This window comes from Chiloscyllium plagiosum, chromosome 11, assembly GCF_004010195.1.
Source record: "Chiloscyllium plagiosum isolate BGI_BamShark_2017 chromosome 11, ASM401019v2, whole genome shotgun sequence".
In the NCBI taxonomy this organism is placed as follows: domain Eukaryota; kingdom Metazoa; phylum Chordata; class Chondrichthyes; order Orectolobiformes; family Hemiscylliidae; genus Chiloscyllium; species Chiloscyllium plagiosum.
Genome location: NC_057720.1, coordinates 91,771,993 through 91,792,809, shown reverse-complemented (window position 1 = coordinate 91,792,809; position 20,817 = coordinate 91,771,993). Strand labels below are relative to the sequence as shown.

Genomic DNA, 20,817 nt, shown 5'->3' with positions numbered 1-20,817 from the left:
TACTGGTCTCCATGGGAGGGTTCAATGGCAAAGAGGCGATTGATCGATGGTCCAGTGGGAATGAATTCCATGTTTACTGGTCTCCATTGGAGGGTCACAGTGGGACATGGACACCAATGGTGGGTGTGGGGTTCAGTTCCTTTCTGTTTTAACTGTGTGATGGTCCATCCTCATTCCAGTAAAACACCCTGATCCAGAACCTGACCATGGAAGGGGAAGGAGAGGGGAAGGGATTGGAACATGTTGTGAATGGACAGGCTGGGTCAGTGGGTCAGAGCCTGTCCTGTCCCTCCAGCTCACACTGATGGCCTGAGGATCTCCTCTCTCTGCTGGGCCTTCATGGAATGAGGTTTGTGTCCAAACCAGTCCCCAGTGAGAATAGGCCAACAGCACAGAACTGCCCTTCATTTAACAAGAATCTGTCCATCTTTCTGAGAGAGGCCAAACCCTGGTCAATGTGGAAAATGGGGCCTTACTCCAGGAGAGAACATGCCTCTGGGGTCAGGGGTTAACATCCATGAGTGGAGCAGAGCAGAGGGAGATTTATCCTGCATTCACACTGTGAGAAAGAGACAGAAGTGAGAAAGAGACAGAGGGCGAGTGTCTGTACGTGTGTGTGTGCGTGTGTGCGTATGTGTGTGAGAGAGAGAGAAAGTGAGAGACATGAGTATGATTAGAGACAGAATGACAGAGAGGGAGGGAATGCGACTGTAGATTGGGAATACAGAGAGGGAGGGAGAGAGACAGAGGGAGGTATAGAGAGGAGAGGCTTTAAATTGAAGCGAGAGAGGGAGTGAGTGATGGAGACAGTGAGAGATGGAGAAATAGAGTTTATGAGATGGAGTGAGAAAGTGTGAGTGAGTTGGGGAGAGTGGCTATGAGACAGAGTGAGAGAGAGAGAACATGAAAGAGATTAACAGTGGGAGAGAGGGGGGTAGAGAGAGGGGTAGAGCAGATGTGAAACAGAGAGAGAGAGGTGGACAGGTCCTGGTCACCACATTCTGGGAAGGATGTGATTGTACTTGAGAGGGAGCAGAGATTTCCCAGGATGCCGCCGGGGCCGGAGGGTCAGCTGTGAGGAAATCTTGGAAAGGTTGGGATTGTTTCCTTGGAGCAGTGAAGGCTGAGAGGGGACCTGATAGAGGGCTATAGGATTATTCAGGGCAGTGATAGGGTGGGCAGGAAGGCACTTTATACGTCAGTAGAGGACTCAATAACCAGGGACAGAGATTGAAGGTAACACAGACATGGACACACGGAAACTCGGAGCTGGAGTAGGCCATTCGGCCCTTTGAGTCTGCTCTGTCATTCAGTATGATCATGGCTGACCCTCCGTCTCAAAACCATATTCCTGCTTTCTCCCCATTCCCTTCATGCTGTTAAAATTCAAAACAATTATCTCTCTCTTTTTCTTGAATTTATTCAGTTCCTTGGATTCCACAGCTGTCCTACCCTTTGGGTGAAGAAACGTTTCCTCGTCTCAGCCCGAAATGGTCTACCCTGTATCCCCCTGAGACTGGGTCCCTTGGTTCCAGACTCCCCAACCAGGGGAAACCTCCTCCCTGCCCAGCCCTGTTAGAATTTTATACATTTCAATCAGCTTCCCTCTTATCCTTCTCAACTCAACTGAGTCCAGGCCCAGTCGAATTGGAGAGTGAGAGGAGAGTTGAGGAGAAATGTTTTCACCCAGAGGGTGGTGAGAGTCGGGAACTCACTGCCTGAAAGGCTGGTTGAGTCATAAACTCTCGTGACATTGGAGCAGTGTTTAGATAGTCCCTTGTGTTGCTGTAACCTCCAGGGTAATGGGCCAAGAGCTGGAGGATGGATTAGTGTCATCAGATCGCTGTTTACCAGCACAGACACAATGGGCCAAATGGCCTCATTCAGTGCTGTTCACATCAATGACTCTCTGAGACAGACAGAGAGAGAATGAGGGGGGCACAGGGACAGGAGCACACACCATGATTTCACACATCCAGCTGATCTGGCCCCTGGCATTCTGTGTCGCAGGTACAAATCTCTCTCCTTCCACCTTGAATCTTTAGCTGCTCTCCATTTCACTCCAATTCCACTGACTTGTGATTGAAGGGAAAATGCTGAAACCAGAGGAATGCTCAGTGTCTCCAACAATCTCTCATTTGACCGGCTCTTTCTGTGACAGTTCTGACTTCACTGTGTTTCTCTCTGACCCCTCAGGTATCATCATGACCCAGTCTCCCCCGGTGCTGTCAGTGGGACTGGGCCAGATCGCAACCATCACCTGTACGGCCAGTCAAAGTATTAGCAACCCTCTCCCCTGATCTATGCTGCAGCAACTCGATTCTCAGGAGTCTCCGATCGATTCACCGGCAGTGGATCAGGGACCAGTTTCACCCTGACAATCAGCAATGAGGATGTCGCTGACTATTACTGTCAGAAGTTTACAGCTGGCCTTCACGGTGATACAGAGCCATACAAAAACCTCAATGCACACAGCACCACCTCCTGTACTGACACATTCACAATTATATGTTATACATAATAATAGACACACAGTCCTTCCTCTGTCACTGATACAAACACAGTAATATATAAATGAAACTGAGCAAATTACCCCATGCTGGGATTGTCACTGTCCACGACACACTCCAGTCCCTGTGGTGTCCACTGCTCACTGAAGGCCTCAAGTTTCCCTCTAACACTCCATGGCCACGTGTGAAGAATGGCTGCAAGATTTAATATCAAAAAATAAATTTAACAAACCTCCCGAGCCCAGCTGGACACATCTCAGAGAGAGAAACAGAATGAGAGAAACAGAGAGGAAGACAGACATGAATGAGGGAGAGACAGAGAGGGGCAGGGAGAGAGTGAGAGTGACAGAGGGAAGCAGAGAGTAGAGGTTTTTGTACAGCCACTGCACTGGGAGTTCTCACTGTGGGACACATTCGGTAAAGGAACCAAGCTCAGACTGAGTAAGTAAATCTCTATCCTCCGTTATTTATCCTGTCAATACTGAAACACAATTTCTAAAACACAAATGCTGAATTGTTGAAGGTGTTAGTGAGAAGTTGCAGTGAATGAAATGGTTGATTGAGGAGCACTGGGTCTAACAGGGTGTCCAGCTGTATTTCTTTCCTTCCATTGCCCCCTTGAAACAGCAAGATATAAGTCAGCACGTTTTACTCACTGTGTGGAGGAGCTCTGGCCATTTGCAGCCTGTGGTCCCATTCCTGCAGCATGGAGTGAAATCAGTGAGTAGCCTCCTGAAAGTCTCAGTGTGACGGACACGGGGCAGAGTTTGATGTGAGCTCTGGCTCCCTGTCCCAGTCTCTGATCTCACTGACCTCAGCAGCAGCAGCAGCAGCAGCAGCAGCAGCAGCACAGTGAGACACCGAGCTCCCACCTCCCCCAGCTTTAACTCTGCTCAATCACACAATCACAGAATTGTTACAGTGCACAAGGAGGCCATTATGCCCATCTTGTCTGTACTAGCTCTCTGAATGAGCAATTCAATGAGTGTCATTCTCCTGCCTTCTCCCTGTCACCCTGCACATTGTTCCTTGTCAAATAACAGTCTCATTCCCTTCGGAATGTTTCAATTGAAGCTGCCTCCACCACACTCTCAGGCAGTGCATTCCACACCTTAACCACTCACTGGCTGTAAATGTTGTTCCTCATCTCATTTTGTTACTTTTCCCAATTACTTTCAATCTGTGGTCTCTCGGTCACAATCCTTTCTCAATTGGGAACATTTTCTCCCTATTTACTCTGTCCAAGCCCCTTCTGATTTTGCGTTCCTCGAATAAATCTCCTTTCAGCCTTCTCCAAAGAAGACAGTCCCAAATCCTCCAGTAGATCTTCATAACTGGCGTTCCTCATCCCTGGAATAACCTTTGGGAATATAATTTGTCATCTCTACAAAACATTCACATGCTTCCTGAATTAGTCACATTATCTATGTCCCTCATGATTTTATAAATTTCCCAGCCTGCGATGCTGCAGGGAAAATTGCCCCAGTTTATTCATCTTCTCCCTATCGTTCAAACCCTCCAATTCCTAGCAAAATCTTTGTAAATCTTTTTCTGCATCTTTTTAAAGTTTCACAACATCCTTCCTATCACAGGATGATCAGAATTGTTCACATTATTCCCAAAGTGGCCTCACCAATCTCCTGTACACCTGCAACATGATGTCCCAACTCCTGTACTCAATACAGTGACCAATAAAGGCAAATGTACCCAACACTTTCTTCAACACCCTGTCTCCCTGTGATCCAGTTTTAAGGAATAATGCACATTACCCTCACCCTCACCTTCACCTTCACCTTCACCTTCACCTTCACCTTCACCTTCACCTTCACCTTCACCTTCACCCCGAGGTCTCTTTGTTCAGCAACATTTCACAGGGCCCTACCATTAACTGCCCTGGTTTGCCTTTCCAAAATGCAACATCTCACATTTATCTAAACTGAACTCCATTTGCCACACCTCTGCCCATTGCCCCATCTGATCAAGGTCCCGCTGTACCCTGAGATCATCTTCTTCACTATCCACTGTCCCACCAGTTTTGGTGTCATTTACAAACTTATGTTAACTCCTATATTCACAGTGAAATAATTTATTTAAATGACCAAAAGCAGTGAATCCAGCACCACTCCTTGCGGCACACAGATATTAACAGATCTCCAATCTGAAAATCAACCCTTTACCACCACTCCCTCTCTCCTATCTTCAAGCTAATTTTTTTACCCAAATGGCTAGCTCCCAATGGATCCCATGTGGTCTAACCTTACTAACCAGTGTATCATGTGGAACCTTGTCAAACACTTTGCTGAAGTCCATATAGACAATGTCTACTGTTCGGCCTTCATCAACCTTCTTTGTCACCTCCTCAATCAAATCGGGGAGACACAATTTCCCATGCACAAAACCACACTGATTATCCAAATGGATGTAAATCCTGTCCCTCAGAATCCACTCCCACATCTTACCCAGCACTGACATCGGGCTCATTGGTCGAGAGTTCCCTGGCTTTCCTTACAGCCTCTCTGAAATAATGGTACAACACCTTACCTATAGCTGTTGATGATAAACATATCTCAGCAAGGGACCCAGCAATCTCTTCCCTAGTTTCCCACAATATTCTGGGATACACATGATCAGGTCCTAGGGATTTATCTACCTTTATATGTTTTAAGACCTTTCGCATCTCCTCATTTGTATTGTGGACTTTTTCAAAACATCACTATTTTTCCAAATTCCCTCACTTTCATGTCCTTCTCCACAATAAATACTGACCTGAAATAGGATCTCACCCATCTCCTGTGTCTTACCAAAATACAGCACTCACATTTATCTGAATTAAACTCCATCTGCCATTCCTCAGCCCATTGACCCAGTTGGTCAAGATCCCATTGTACTCTTACACAGCCTTCTTCACTGTCCACGATGCCACCTGAAACTTCACCTGAACACACTCTCACAACTCTGGCCCCTCTCTGCCTATTACACTGCTACTACCCCAGTCTATATTCAGAAATTAAAGACCCCGTCACCCCATTTATAACGATTCTATCATATTTGCAAGTCTCTGTAAATTCCTTGAATTTGTATTCCTCCACATCCTTCCCAATGGGTGGTGAGGATTCCGTGGACATTGGTGTTCCTCTCTGATATTCCCTCCTGGCTCCCACAGTCCTGTAAATCACCCCAAAGGAACTCAGTCCCAGCTCTGTTCAGGAGCAACGCTGTCTGGTCTGTCCAAGTCCCATCTCCCCCCGACCCAGTCCCAATGTCCCAAGAATCTAAAGCCCTCCCTCCTGGACCCTCTCTCCAGCCCCACAGTCACCTGTGTTATCCACCTGTTCCTCTTCTCACTTGTGTCGGTCACTGGAAGTAATGCGCAGATTCCTTCTTTTTAGTTCCTGGTCCTAATTCCTTTCCACGCTCCCTAAATTCTGACTGCAGGACCACATCCTTTTTCTCCCTCCATCACTGAGACCAATGTGGACCACGACTGCTGCCTGTTCCCCCTCTCCCCTCAGGGTGCTTTGCAGCTGCTCAGAGACATCCTTGACCCTGGCACCAGGGAGACAACACACCATCCTGGATTCCCATCTGCAGCTGCAGAAACACCTATCGATAGCCCTCCCTCTAGAATCTCCTCTCACTATCGCTCTTCCAGTCTTCCTTGTGCCCCCCTGTACAGCTGAGCCCCCTGTGGTGCCATGGACTTGGCTCTGGCTGCATGCCCAGGATGAACCATCATTCCCATCAGGATTCCAAACTGCTACAGCAGGGCTCACAATCCAGGGTTCAGTTTTCCAGGGTTTTGGGGAAACTCGCAGAAGACTTTAAGAAACAGGAGCAGAAATCAGCCATTCAGCCCATTGAATCTGCTCTGCCATTTGATCTTGGCAGATATGCTTCGCACCCCCATTCTCCTGCCCACTCCACAGGAACCTTCCATCCCCTTAACAATCACGAACCTATCTATCTCTGTCTTAAATACACTCAATTGCTTGGCATCTGTAGCAATGAGTTCCACAGATTCCCCACCCTCTGGCTGAAGAAATTCCTCTTCATCTTAGCTCGAAAGGGTCGGCCTTTCATTCTGAGGCTGTGCCTTGGTTACCGAGTCTCTCCTGTTTTTGGAAACACCTTATCCCCATCCATTCTATCCAGGCTGATCAGTATTCTGTAAATTTCAATAAGATCCCTCCTCATCCTTCTAAACTCCATCGAGTACAGACCCAGAGTCCTCAACCATGCCTCATATGACAAGCCCTTCATCCCCAGGATCATTCTTGTAAACCCCTTCAATGCCAGCACATTGTTTCATAGAATATGGGTCCCAAATCTGCTCACAATATTCCAAATTCAGTCTGACCAGAGCCTTACACAGCTTCAGCAGTACATCTCTGCTCTTGTATCCGGGCCCTATTTAAATGAATGCTACCATTTCATTTGCCTTCCCAAGCACAAACTGGACCTGCCTGTTAATCTGAAGAGAAACCTGAATGACGTTTGTGCTTTAGATTTCCAAAGGTCTTCCTTATTTAGCAAACAGTCTTTGCATCTCTTCTTCCTACCAAAGTGCATAACCTCACACTGTAACACATTGTATTCTATTTGCCACTTCTTTGCCCCCTCTCTGAGCCTATCCAGGACCTTTTACAGCCTCCCCACTTCCTCAACACTACCTGTCCCTCCACCTATCTCATGTCACCTGCAAACTTAGCAACAATGTCTTCACTTCCTTCATCCAGATTGTTAATGTATAACGTGAATAGTTATGGTCCCAACATTGCAGAACTCAACCGGTCACCAGCTGCCATTGTTCCTCACTCTTTGATTTATGCCAAGTCTTCAGTCCATGCCAGTACATTGCCCCTAACATTATGGGCATTTATCGTATGTCAAATGCTTTCTGGAAATCCAAATAGATTACTTCCTCTGACTCTCCTTTGTCTGACTGGCTCATTGCCTCCTCAAAGAATTCTAACAGATTTGCCAGGCATGACCTCCCCTTGATGAAGCCATGTTGACTCAGCCCTATTTTCCCAATGCACTTCCAAGTCCTCTACAATTTCACCCTTAAAGTGAAGTCTAAAACCTTACCAACAACCGAATCCAGGCTAACTGGCCTACAATGTCCCATCTTCTACCTCCCTCCCTTCTTAAACAGGGGTGTTATGTGAGCCATTTTCCTGTCCCTTGCCCCCACCAAATCCCTCCCCACCCCACCTCCACACCCTGACTCCACAGATTCCTGAAAGATCATCACCAATGTCCCCACAATCTCCTCAGTGATCTCCTTCAGAACACACTGGTGTAGTTCATCCAGTCTGGGTGAGTTATCCACATTGAGACCTTTCAGCTTCCCCAGTACCTCCTCCTTAGTGATGGCCACTACACTCCCTTCTGCCCCCTGACAGCCTTGAAGTACTGGTATGCTGCTGTTGTGTTCCATGGTGCAGACTGATGAAAAGTATCGATTCAATTCTTCGGCTATTTCTTCATTTCCTATTATCCTTTCTCCAACCTCATTTTCCAGCGATCAAAAGTCTATTTTTGCCTCCCTCTTCCTTTTTATATATATGATAAAACTCCTGCAATCTTCTTTTATATTACTGGCTAGATAACTCCCACATTTCACCTTCTCCACCCTTAATGCTTTTTTCGTTATCCCCCACAGGTTTTTAAAGATTTCCTAACCCTCTGGCTTCCCACTATTCTCCACCACATTGGATGCTTTTCCTTTTGCTTTTATGCTGTCCTTGACCTCACTCATCAGCCATGGTTGCCTTGTCCTCCCCTTATTATGTTTCTTCTTTTTTGGGATGAATTCCTGCTCTGCTTCCTGAATTATCCCCAGAAACTCTGCTGTTTGCTGCCCCACCATCTTACCTGCTCGGCTCCCCTTCCAATCAACTCTGGCCAGCTCCTTCCTCATGTCTTTGTCGTTACCTTTACTCAATTGAAATCCTGATCCATCTGATTGCAGCTTCTCCCTCTCAAACTACAGTGGGAATTCTATCATATTATGGTCACTTATCCATAGGGATACTTTCACCTTCAGCTCACTGATCAACTTTGCCTCATTACACATCACTGAATCCAAAACTGCCTGTTCCAAATGATCAATAACAAGCTGTTTCAAAAACCATCTCGTAGACATTCCATGAAACCCTTTCCTTGAGACGTTCTACCCAGTCCACCTATTCATTCCCCACACCCTGACTTCTCCCTCTCAAACTACAGTGGGAATTCTATCATATTATGGTCATGTATCCATAGGGATACTTTCACCTTAAACTCACTAATCAAGTTTGCCTCCAAACACATCATTGAATCCAGACCTGCCTGTTTCATAGTGGCTCAACCACAAGCTGCTCCAAAATTCACCTCATCAACATTCCATGAAATCCTTTCCTTGAGACGTTCTACCCAGTCCACCTATCCATTGAAGTCTGCCATAACATTTTGTATCTGGCTTTTCTGTCTCCTGATTGATTTCCTTCCCCATACCCTGATTACTGCTTGGAGACCTGGACATACCTTGCATCAGATTCTTTATTTCTTGCGGTTCCTCAACTCTACCCACACAGATTCTACACCTTCTGACTCTCTATCACTTCTTACTATTGATTTAATTTTATATCACACTAACAAGGCAACTCTTCCCCCCTCTGACCATCTGCCTATCCTTTTGATGGGACATGTATCCTTGGATATTTAGTTCCCAGCCCGGATCCCCTTACAGCCATGTCTCTGTGATACCCACAACATTATACCTGCCAGTTTCAATCTGCACTACAAGCTCATTGTGTATACTGTGTGTATTTAAGTACAACACCCTCAGTCCTGCATTGACTGCCCTCCTTCCCATCATTGTCCTCTTATCTGCTGTGCTTTATGTTTGATCTCTGATCCTTTCCATCCTCTCAATCCTATTACATCTTCTAAAAACTTGAATAACCTCTCCTGAACCCTCCTCCACTTTAACTAGTTTAAATTCTTTGGAAACTCAATTTACCTCGATTTGTGGCATCACTTTGTCGACCTTACTCGGAATGCTTCATGCATTTAGATACAAACTCTAGAAGTTTGTTCTATTATTGATTTTCCCTGCACTTTTAGGCTTCCTTTGATATTCAAAATTCCATCCCTTCCTTTTATTTTCTGGTAACAATCAATCCCATCACTAACCAGCAATCCTACCTTCTCCTTTACCTTCCATTTTCTCATTTTCCATCCAACTGAACCAAATTACTTTAACCTTGGGTTGAGTTCAGACCAATATTTATTGTTGAGACAACATCATTATTGCTCTTTGATCTCATTGCTTCTAATGGGATCTTGCTGTGTAGAAACTGGCTGCCATGTTACTGGCATTGCAACAGGGACTGCTTGTCAAACAAAACTGTCTGTAAATGTCTTTGGGAGAGCCTGAAGTGGTAAGGACTGGATTGAAATACAATTAGAGTCATGGAGATATACAGCACAGAGACAGACCCTTCGGTCCAACTCGTTCATGCTGACCAGATATCCAAAAATAATCTCGTCCCATTTGCCAGCATTTGGCACATATCCCTCTAAACTCTTCCTATTTATATACCCATGCCTTTTAAATGTTGTAATTGTACCAGCCTTCACCACTTCTTCTGGCAGCTCATTCCACACATTTAACATCCTCTGAATGAAAATGTTGTCCCTTGGGTCCCTTTTAAATCTTTCCCCTGTCACCTTCAACCTCTGCCCTCCAGTTCTGGACTCCCCCACTCTGGAGATAAGATCTTCTCTATTTATCCTATCTATGCTCCTCATGATTTTATAAACCTCTATACGGTCACCCATCAACCAGCTATGCTGCAGGGAAAATGGCCTCAGCTTGTTCAGCCTCTTCCTTTCGCTCAAACCCTCCAACCTTGGCAACATCCTTGTAAATCTTTTCTGAACCATTTTAAGATTCACAACATTTTTCCTACAGCAGGGCAATCAGAATTGCACACAGTATTCCAAAAGTGCCCGAACCAATGTCCTGTACAGCCGCAACAGCTCCCAACGCCAATACTCAATGCACTGACCAATAAAGGAAAACAAACCAAATTATTTCTTCACCCCCCCCCCAACCTACCTGCCTGCAACTCCACATTCAAGGAACTATTTTTTTTTGGATAAACTGGGAGTCTTTCAGTTGTGAAAGATGCCATTCCATGACACTATTGGATGAAGAGCACACAGTTCCCCCCCGGTGTCCCTGGACAATATTTATCCCACAGTCAAAATCACTAAAAATCTATTTCTCTGTTAATTATCATACTGTGTTTGGGATCTTGCTGTGCACAGAATGTTGGAAAGATCCATTGGGGCATCCTGAGTTGGGGACAGGTGCTACACAAATGCAAGTCTTTCATTAAGGTTTGAGTCTCCTGATCCGGATCCTCACCCATTGTCTGCGCACTCTCACCTTCCAGGGGGCATGGGGTCATTAGGAGCAGTGACCCTGTCTGACCCCAGGACACTGAGACTCTTTGCAGTCTCACGCTTGACGTCAGCCCAGTGTTGTGCAGCAAGGTTTGAAATATAATCTAGAACCTTCTACACAGACACCCAATGTGACTCTTTCCTGAATTGTGTAGATCCAAGTCTGCTCCAATGTTCTCGGATAAAGCTCTCCTGATCTGTGGGTGATCGGAGGTTTGTTAAAGATGTATTGAACTCCATCCCACTTTCCAGCTCTTGCTCCATAGCTCTGGAGGTTTCACTGTTCAAGTGAATATCCAAGTGTTTTTTTCAATGTGATGAGGGTTTCTGCCTTTCTCGCCCTTTCAGACAGTGAATCCCAGATCTCACCAGCCTCTGGGTGAAAACAATTACTGTCAACTCCCCTCAACCCCTGTCCCCAATTCATTTCAATCTCTCCCCATGGTTATTGCCCTCTGTGCTGATGGAAATCAGTCCTTCCTACACACCCTATCCAGGCCCCTCATTATTTACACACCTCGATCAAATCTCCCTTCAGCCTCCTGTGTTCCAAAGAAAACAGTCCCAGCCAAACCAATCATTCCTCAAAGTTAAAACTTCCCATTCCTGACAAACTCCTCCTCTGTCCTGGTCTCTCATGGGATCACATCCTTCCTGTAATGTGGTGATCAGAACCGTACGCTGTTCTCTCACTGTGCTCTAACTGGGGTTTTATACAGTTCCAGAATAAACAAACTCCTTGCATTCACTGTCAACTAAAAATGATATAAAGGAGGTGATGGTCTAATGGTATTATTGCTGAGCTGTTAATCCAGAGATCCAGATAATGTTCTGGGGACCAGGGTTAGAATCCAGCAGACGGTGGCATTCAAATCCAATCAAACAAAATCTGCAATTAAGAGACTAATGACGACCATGAAACCATTTTTGATTGTCAGGAAAACGCCATCTGATTCCCAAATGTCCTTTAGGGAAGGAAACTGCCATCCTTACCATGTGACTCCAGACCCTCAACAATGTGGTTGACTTTAAACTGCCCTCTGGGCGATTAGGGATGGGCAATAAATGCTGCTGATCCAGCTGCCTCATTTCATCAAGGAGAAAAAAACAGTTTATCCCATGCGTCTTCCTAACCACCTTCCTGACCCGCATTCATTAATCACCATGGCCACATCTTCCACCTCCACACACATGTGACTTCCAGCTTCAAATTGATGAGAGACATTCCCTCATTGTCTGAAAAAAAGATAGAAACGTCCAAACTAGGAGCAGCAGTAGGCCATTCGGCCCCTCAAGCCTGCTCCACCAATCAATATGATCATGGCTGATCATCCAACACAGTCCCCTGTTCCTGCTTTCTCCCCACATTCTTTGATCCCTTTAATCCGAAGAACTATATCTAATTCCTTCTTAAACACATACTGCATCTAATTCCCTCATGCTGGAAAAATGTATGGCAATTATTGAATTGTTGTTTTTTGACCAGTATGGACACAATGGGCTGATGGGCCTTTTGGGTCTCTCTAACTCGATGACTCTATGATTATATATTATGCATAACTGGGTACCAAGGACTGACACATGTGGTACACTAAGTTGTAACTACCTGTCATTCAGAAAAAGACTCCTTCTTCCTGTCCTGTCCGCCAAACAGTTCCCAATCCATGTCAGTACATGACCCCTAATCCTCTAGTTCATTCGGTCTTGGTCTGGAAGTCCCACCCTTACTCTTTGTGGGAACAGATTCTGAACGATCTCTGTCTCATCCTTCGAGGGCTCTCACTGCCCTGACACTGATTTCCCATCATGTCGCTGGTTCTGATCCACTTTTACCAAAACACTGTACAGTTTAATAAAATGAAAACTTTTACACTTGCTCCATGGTTCTCCATTTCCATCCCTCCTCTCAAGCTCACTGAGTTCTGATCACTGTCACTGAAATGATCCCCCGGATAGCCCTTCCAGCTTCCCACATTCATTCCTTAAACGATGGTCTAAAACTGTCCCTTCTCTTTCACCATCACCCTCTCAGGGGCAATTAGGGATGGGCAATAAATGCTGGCCCTGCCAGTGACACTCACATCCCAAGAAGCAATTTGAACAATGTCTGTTCTTTTGTCGGGTTTATTCTGTATTGACCAAAAATGTTCAAAAAGATTGTATTGACAGTGAATATTGTGAGGGTTGAATTCCCTTCAAATGGCAGGGATTAAAATTGTTTTGCTTGTCTTTCAGGCCGTGAGAACTCTCAGCCCAAGCTGACCCTGCTGCCCCCCTCCCCGGAGCAGGTCAATGCCAAGGGCACTGCCACCCTGGTGTGCCTTGCCAATCACTTCTATCCCGATGAGCTGGAGGTGCAGTGGAAGAAGGATGGTGCAGTCATTTCGGACGGGGTTCAGACCAGCAACTACCTGCGAGCTTCGGACAGCACCTACAGTGTCAGCAGCCTGCTGACCCTTTCTGGGTCTGACTGGGAGTCCAACGCTCGCTTCTCCTGTGCCCTCACCCACGTGACCCTCCCCTCTCCCCTCAGCAAGAGCATCAGGAGATCAGAGTGCGTGTAGAGTGTTCAAGACAGTCCACAGAGGAGACACAACTTTAAATAGAACAGGGCTGAGCTGGCAGGACAAAGGTCATTGTCAGCACTGAATTTCAACTCTCTTCCTTCTCAAGACTGGCTCAGAGACACTTCTGAGGTTTGGATGTTAAAGCAGGTCTTTGGACAGTGTAGAGAGAGCTTTATGCTGTGTCAAACCTCATGCTGTCCTTGTCTGGGAGTGTTTGGTGGGGACAGGGTTGACTTGCATTGCTAAATAAAATTTCTTGAATTGCTGAAGACTGTCAGCTGTACAAAACAATGTGAACCTCAGAAGTCTCTGCTTCTGTAAACCAGATCTCCTTCCTGCTCAGCCGCCAATTCCAATTTAAAGTTTTGTCACTGTTTAAAGGGACAGGATTCTCATGCTATTGAGAAAATCTCCACAAGTGTTTGCCTCAAACTCCATTATGGCTGTGAATTTGAGCAGCTTCCTCTGTCTGGGCTGTTAATTCCAGTTGGGTTTTTTTCCTGTCAGTGTGAATGTGGAAAAGGGAATAAAGATGAAAATTCAGCCTTTGTCTCTGTGTGCTTTGGAAATAGACGACCTCCCCCCCCCCTCCCTCAGTTGATTGGCTGCAGTTCAGCAGGTCATTGTCACAATTGGTTGCTTGACCTGTCCATCAATTACAATCTTCCATCCCTTTCAAATAATCCCTTTGATCAGGAATTTATGTAAATTACAAGATTCCAACAAGAAGAAAAACTGAAAGCTGTTAGGATTCAATAAATACAATCTGACACATTCCCTCTTCAGTCTGTTGGTCCAGGCCCAGTTTATGGGATCGCACTGTGCAATCTCTGCTGCATGTTGGGTAGCCCCTGAAACAATCTTTGGCCATTCACAGACATTGTCGGCTGCGTGTCTCTCTGAGTGTGAGTATGTTATTCAGAGAGACACCTACAGACAGCACTGAGTAACACACCCACATTCGGAGAGATCTATCCGCAGCATGGAGTGTGACCATGTTACTCAGTGCTGCCTATTTCTCAGAGTGCATGTGTTACTTAGTGTTGCCTGTAGATGTCTCTCTCAGCGCGAGTGTGTTACTCTGTGCTGTCTGTCGGTGTCTCTGAGGTCTGTGTCTCTAGCTCTGGATTGAGAATGGTCTTTGTGCTGGGGATTGTAGATTAGGCTTTAATCTTCTCAAAACATGAATGAAAAACAGTTCAGCTGATTCAGTCTGAGATGGCAGCTCATGTAGATGGCCAAAGTTAAAAAGCACACAACACCAGGTTATAGTCAAACAGTTTATTTGGAAGTAGAAGCTTTCGGAGCGTTGCTCCTTCATCAGGTACCTGGAGGGGCAGGATCATTGGACACAGAGTTTATAGTAAATTGAGATGGCAGCTGAGAAAGGTGAATACTGAGAGTGTATTCTCGGTAAGTGAGGGATTTCAGAGGCAGTGGGCACTGTGCTCCCGAATGTCTTGCCCAATTCCAAGGGGATTTTCTGAATCCAGGGTTAGAGCAGTTGTGGCTGCCTGCCCAGCCAATGCTGGCTCCCCATAGTCATATTTCACTGGTTAATTAACCCAAAACTAGGGGCAGCAATATTACCTTCCAGGGAGGGAGCTGTCTGAGGGAGGGAAGTTGAACTCTTGCAGCCCCAACAGAGGTTACAGTGGATTAATGACAGGTATGACCACCATGAAGGTGCCACCTTCTCTCCCCCGCCCCAGCTGGGATGACCTTCAGGTTAAAAGTGTGACTGCTCTGGGATGATGACCATATTCCTGGGTGATGGAGGGAAGGCCAACCTCTCCCAAAGGCAGCACAGGCTGGATCGAAGGGGCATCAAGAGTAAGCATGGGGAGATTGAGGGTGACAGAAGGAGGGGGTTGGTTGGCAGATCACTATGTAAAAACAATGACTGCAGATGCTGGAAACCAGATTCTGGATTAGTGGTGCTGGAAGAGTACAGCAGTTCAGGCAGCATCCGAGCAGCAGTATGGGCAATTTAGCATGGCCAATTCACCTAACCTGCATGTCTTTAGATTGTGGGAGGAAACCAGAGCACCCAGAGGAAACCCACGCAGACACGGGGAGAATGTACAAATTCCACACAGACAGTTGCCTGAAGCTGGAATCAAACCCGGGTCAAAACACTCGGACCAGTCTTGACTTCGCTGCAGCATCTGCCTCTACTTCTGGCCCCATCCACTCTGCAAGTAAGACTCCGGCTGCATTTCCCAGGGTCACCCTGAGTCCTACCTGCAGCCAGCCAGCACACTCACTCACCCTCCTCACCCATCCACCCCCACAGTGCACCCTTTCCCTCCACTTCTCTCTCTTCACCTCATCCCCACCTTCCCACTCCCCCACATCACTCCACAACCCACCTCCGTCCCACTCTCCTTTCTCTCCCACACCCATTCCCCATGCAACATCACAACCAACCCTCACTCACCACATGCCATCACCCTTGCCCCCTCCCCTCCTTCAGCTATCTTGGGCCCTCTGAAAACCTCACCCCTGAGCCATGCCCCATATTTACTATCCCCCAAACCTCGAACTCTCTGAGGCCAAAAGGTCTATCCTCAGGAAAGGGCTCACAGTCATTCCCGCCCGACCCTACCTCAACGAAACCCGCACCCTCCACCTCACGGAGCTCTTCTTCTGCCACCTCTACTTCCGTGTCTTTTTCTTTAACAAAAACTCCCAACCTCCCTCTGAGGAACCCCTTCTCCCACCTCCAACCTTCCTCCTCCACTTGGTCACCCCCTCCAGCTGTGTACACTTCCTAGACCTCTTCATTGCTGACTGCTGATGTGACATCAGGTGCCTCAATTTCTCCCCTCACCCTCTCCAGCCACACCCTCCCGAACATGCAGCACTCCACTCTCTCCGCTCCAACCCCTGGTTCACCATCAAACCTGCTGACAAAGGTGGGGCAGCGGTAGTCTGGAGGACTCACTGTTATGTCGCACAGGCTGAATGCCAACTCTACAACACCACGACCTACTTTCCCCTTGACCATGACCGTGCCGCGACCCATCAGGCCAAAATCACTCGCAATGTCAGTGCCCCCACTGCCTCCAGTCTCATACTCCCCCAGCCCTGCAATGCCCAGTCTTATCTGCTCCCCAAGATCCATAAGCCCATCTACCCTGGATAACCCATCATCTCAGCGTGCTCCTGCCCCACTGAACTCATCTCGTCCTACCTCAACTCCATCCTCTCCTCCTTGGTTCAGACACTTCCCACCTACATCCGCTACACCAACCACACCCTCCATCTCTTCAGTAACATCCAGATCCCCGGCCCTGAGCGCTTTATCTCCACTATGGGTGTGCTGTCCTTACATATGTCCATACCCAATAAGGATGGCCTCCAGGCCCTCTGCTTCCTCCTCTCCAACAGACCTATCCAGTCTCCACCAATACCCTCCTCCGCCTTGCTGAACTGGTCCTCAGCCTCAACTACTTTTCCATTAACTTCTCCCATTTCCTCTAAATCCAGGGGTTGGCTATGAGTACCTGGATGGGCCCCAGCTACCCCTGCCCCTTTATTGGTTATGTTGAACAGTCCCTCTTCAGTGCCTACACAGGCACTGTGCCCCAACTCTTCTGCCATTACATGAATGACTGGATTGGTGCAGTGACCTGTATCCAGGCTGAACTGGAGCAGTTCATCGATTTCACCCACAACTTCCACCTTGGCCTCAAATTCACTTGGTCCACCTCCCTCCCCATTAATGACCTCTCCATTCCTATCTCCAGTGACAATCTTCAGACTGACATTTACTACAAACCCACAGACTCCCATAACTAACTAGACTACAGCTCCTCCAACTCAGTATCCTGCAAGAATTCCATCCCATTCTCCCAATTTCTCTGCCTCTGTCCCAACTGCTTGGATAAGGAGACATTCCACTGATCACAGATGTCCACCTATTATGAACAATGTGCTATTCCTCCTTCTGTCATGCACTGCACCACCTCCATTTCCCATTCCACTGCTCTCAACCCCTCCAAACGTGATAAAGGCAGAGCCCCCTTGTCCTCACCTACCACCCCACCAATCTCCACATCCACCACATCATCCTTAAATACTTCCACCAACTCCAGCTAGACCACACCACCAAGAACATCTTCCTCTCCCCACCGCTGGCTGCCTTCCACAAGGACCATTCCCTTTGACAATTCTTGGTTTGTGCCACTCACCCACCAACCCTCCAAAACCCCCAGGAACCTTCCCTTGCAACCCAAAAAGATGCAAAGCTTGCTGGTACACCAACCCCTCACCTCCATCCAGAACCCCAAACAGTCCTTCCAGGTGAGACAGAGGTTCACCTACCTCTCATTCAACCTAGTTCACTGCATCAGGTGCTCCCGATGTGGTCTTCTCTACATCGTGGGACCAAACATAAACTTAGGGAACGTTTTGCCAAGCATCTCAGCCAGGCCCGGAGGGACCGAACGGTTCTCCCAGTCACCACCCATTTAATTCCACTTCCCACTCCCTTTCTGACATGACAATCACTGGCCTCCTCCATTGCCACAATGAACCAAACCACAAATTGAAAGAACAACATCTCATCTTCTGTCTGGGCAGCCTACAGCCCGGAGGACTCAACATTGAGTTTGCCAATTTCAAATAACCACCCTTCCCATCCCCAGACTCCCTTCCCAACCCCTCGCCCTCCCTTCCACTCTTCCCTGCCACCAAACAGATTCATTCCTCCCATTAACCAACCAGGTAGTACCATCTACCTGTCATCACTGATTCCCACTTCATCATCCTGTCCCAGTCACCCCCTTTATCTGCAGCTCCCCCAACACCAACCCCATTCCTGAAGAAGAGTTACACCCAAAACGTCAACTTCTTCACCACCTGATGCTGCCTGGCTTACTGTATTTTTCCAGCCTCCTGCCTGTCATTGAATGGAACCAGCAGAAAAGGGTTAGATATCAAGTGTCAGGGCCATCAACAAATGGGAATGGGGCATGCTACGGAGAGACGCATTAAGACAGTCAATCAAAGAGAAGACCAAACTGGAAATGAAACACTAATACACAGTGAACGGAATTTAATGTCAGAAAGTCTGAGACCATGCACTTGGGTCAGAATAATCTAAAAGCCGACTATTAGTTAAATAGTGAGAGATTCCAACAAAGTGCAGTACAGAGAGATCTGGGTAGTATTGTGCATGAAACACAGAAAGTTAGTGCAGGTACAGCAAGTAATCGAGAAGGCGAAAGGAATTTTCACCTTTATTGTTGGGTGTTGGAATTTAAAAGTAGAGAAGTCTTGTTAAAACTGTTAGTGAGCCTGCATTTGGCGTATTGTGTGCAATTTTGGTCCCTGTATATAAGAAAGGATGGACAGCTATTGGAGGCTTCCTCCTGCTCCTATTTCCCATGTCCTCGTGTGCTCCAGTGTCCTTCTCTCACAGCAGAGCTGGTTGGAGCCTGCCTGCAGTAACAGCCTTCAGTCTCTGGGTGGTGCTGCCAAAAGATCTGCCTAGCCCAGGCTGTCACAGTTCCCACATCACAACAATGTTTGGACTTTGCAAGTATTCCATTGGCTGTAAAACATTTCCAAACGTCCTAAGTTCAAGGAACGTATAGCACATATATAATTCTCTCCCCTTTTATATTTTATCTCCATGTCTTCCCAGCTGTCGCCTGACAACATCACACTCTTGTGTAAAATCTAGAATGAATCATGAATCTCTGGGAGAAGTTAATCTATGACAACACTGGGATTAATGACCACCTCCTCAGTGGACTTTGAGGGTGAACGTCAATAGCTGTCTCATGGGGACTTGATCTGAATTGTCTCCAGTCAGTCAGTGTTTTTGTCTGGTCCAGACAGTACAGACCAACCTTAGACCCTGTGATCTGATTGAGATGAAGGGTTAGCTGTGCTGGGCTTTCACACATGGCTCACATACAGAGTGAAGCAGGGATTACCCATTTCACAAGAGTCAATGGAACTAACAAACTGGGTGATTGTGACAACCCCACCCTCTCCCCAAGACAGTGAGACAGGAACAGTAATATTCTCAGACAGAAAGGTTGGTAAAAATGGTAAGCCGCAGAGAGAGGGGGGACGGGAAACGTGACACTCCCCAGAGACAGGCGAACAGTAACTGTCTGTTCCCCACTTTCTTATTGTGACATATGTCCTTGGGAAATGGGTTTCGTTTATATTTTCTCAGTAACAAGGATTCCAATTCCATATTTTGTGTGGCAGCAGATCCACTGAAGGTCATCCTTTCATTTGGAGGTTGCCCAGGTTTCTGTCCAGGCTGATACAGCATGATCTACCAGTGCTCCTATTAGGCTAAACCATCACGCATGAGGGAATCTGATGGGCACTTTCTTTTTCTGCTGGCAAAGGGGGAGATTTGCTTTTACTGCAATGGCAGCCAACGAAATTAGTCAGTAGATGTCGTTCCAGCTGAATATAATGTTCTGTTGTTCATGATGGGATTAACCACGACAGTTCCCACTTGCCTTTACACCGACAGTGGAACAGGAAGTCATCACGCAGTGGTCTCCTGGCTCACACTGAGAAACCAAGTTGATGGTATAACAGCAGAGAGCAAGACAATGGCTTGGACTCACCGAACAACCAGAGGCTTCAGCCAACAACTGGATCACAGGCAAATGGAGGGTTGTGTAAACTCTCAGTATCTCAGGGAACAAACACAACTACTGAGCTACAAAACCGAACAGGATATTTTTATGGAAATTGGCATTCCAAAAATAAAATCCAAACACAATATGTATAAAAACGGAGTACACTCTCATTTCAAAGACTACAGCATTTTCTTTGAAAGCTGGACGATAATGAGATGGGAATCCAAACAATCACCCACTCCATCACACAGTGTTCTCATCATAACACATTTGAAAGCCTCTTAAAAATACGGAAGGAGAGAGAAACATTGCAAACTTATTACCACGAGTGAGGATCCATTAAAAACTAGGATCATGATGTTAAATGCTCCCAGCCAGAAACAACACAGATGCATTCACATCACTAGAATGTTAAATGATGTTAAAAAGTCTGCCAACCACTTTCATAAAGATGGAGTATTTTAAATCTCAAGAGGCATTGATGATTTTTTTCCAGTATCATAGCAAGGAAGCAGCAGCTGACATATGAACTCTAACAAAATGCTAACAGGCACTGAATACAGAGCAGGCTCCTGAGACAAAACAGATCAACAGCAGAGATCTGTCCAGATCTGGGATCACTTTAGACAAGACACCTTGTTGCCAGCAAGTTACTGCAGCATG

At 46.6% G+C, this 20,817-nt stretch overlaps 1 long non-coding RNA gene and 1 pseudogene across 1 annotated transcript in view; one reads left to right on the top strand and one right to left on the bottom strand.

Moving 5' to 3' along the window:
* Nucleotides 1-1,944: 1,944 nt before the first annotated feature.
* LOC122554663 lies at nt 1,945-14,072 on the top strand (annotated as a pseudogene).
* Nucleotides 9,602-20,817, bottom strand: part of LOC122554665 — an 18,977-nt gene continuing 7,761 nt past the window's right edge. The window contains exon 3 of the long non-coding RNA XR_006313053.1: nt 9,602-9,613. This is a non-coding gene — a long non-coding RNA (uncharacterized LOC122554665). The remainder of the gene's footprint in view (nt 9,614-20,817) is intronic.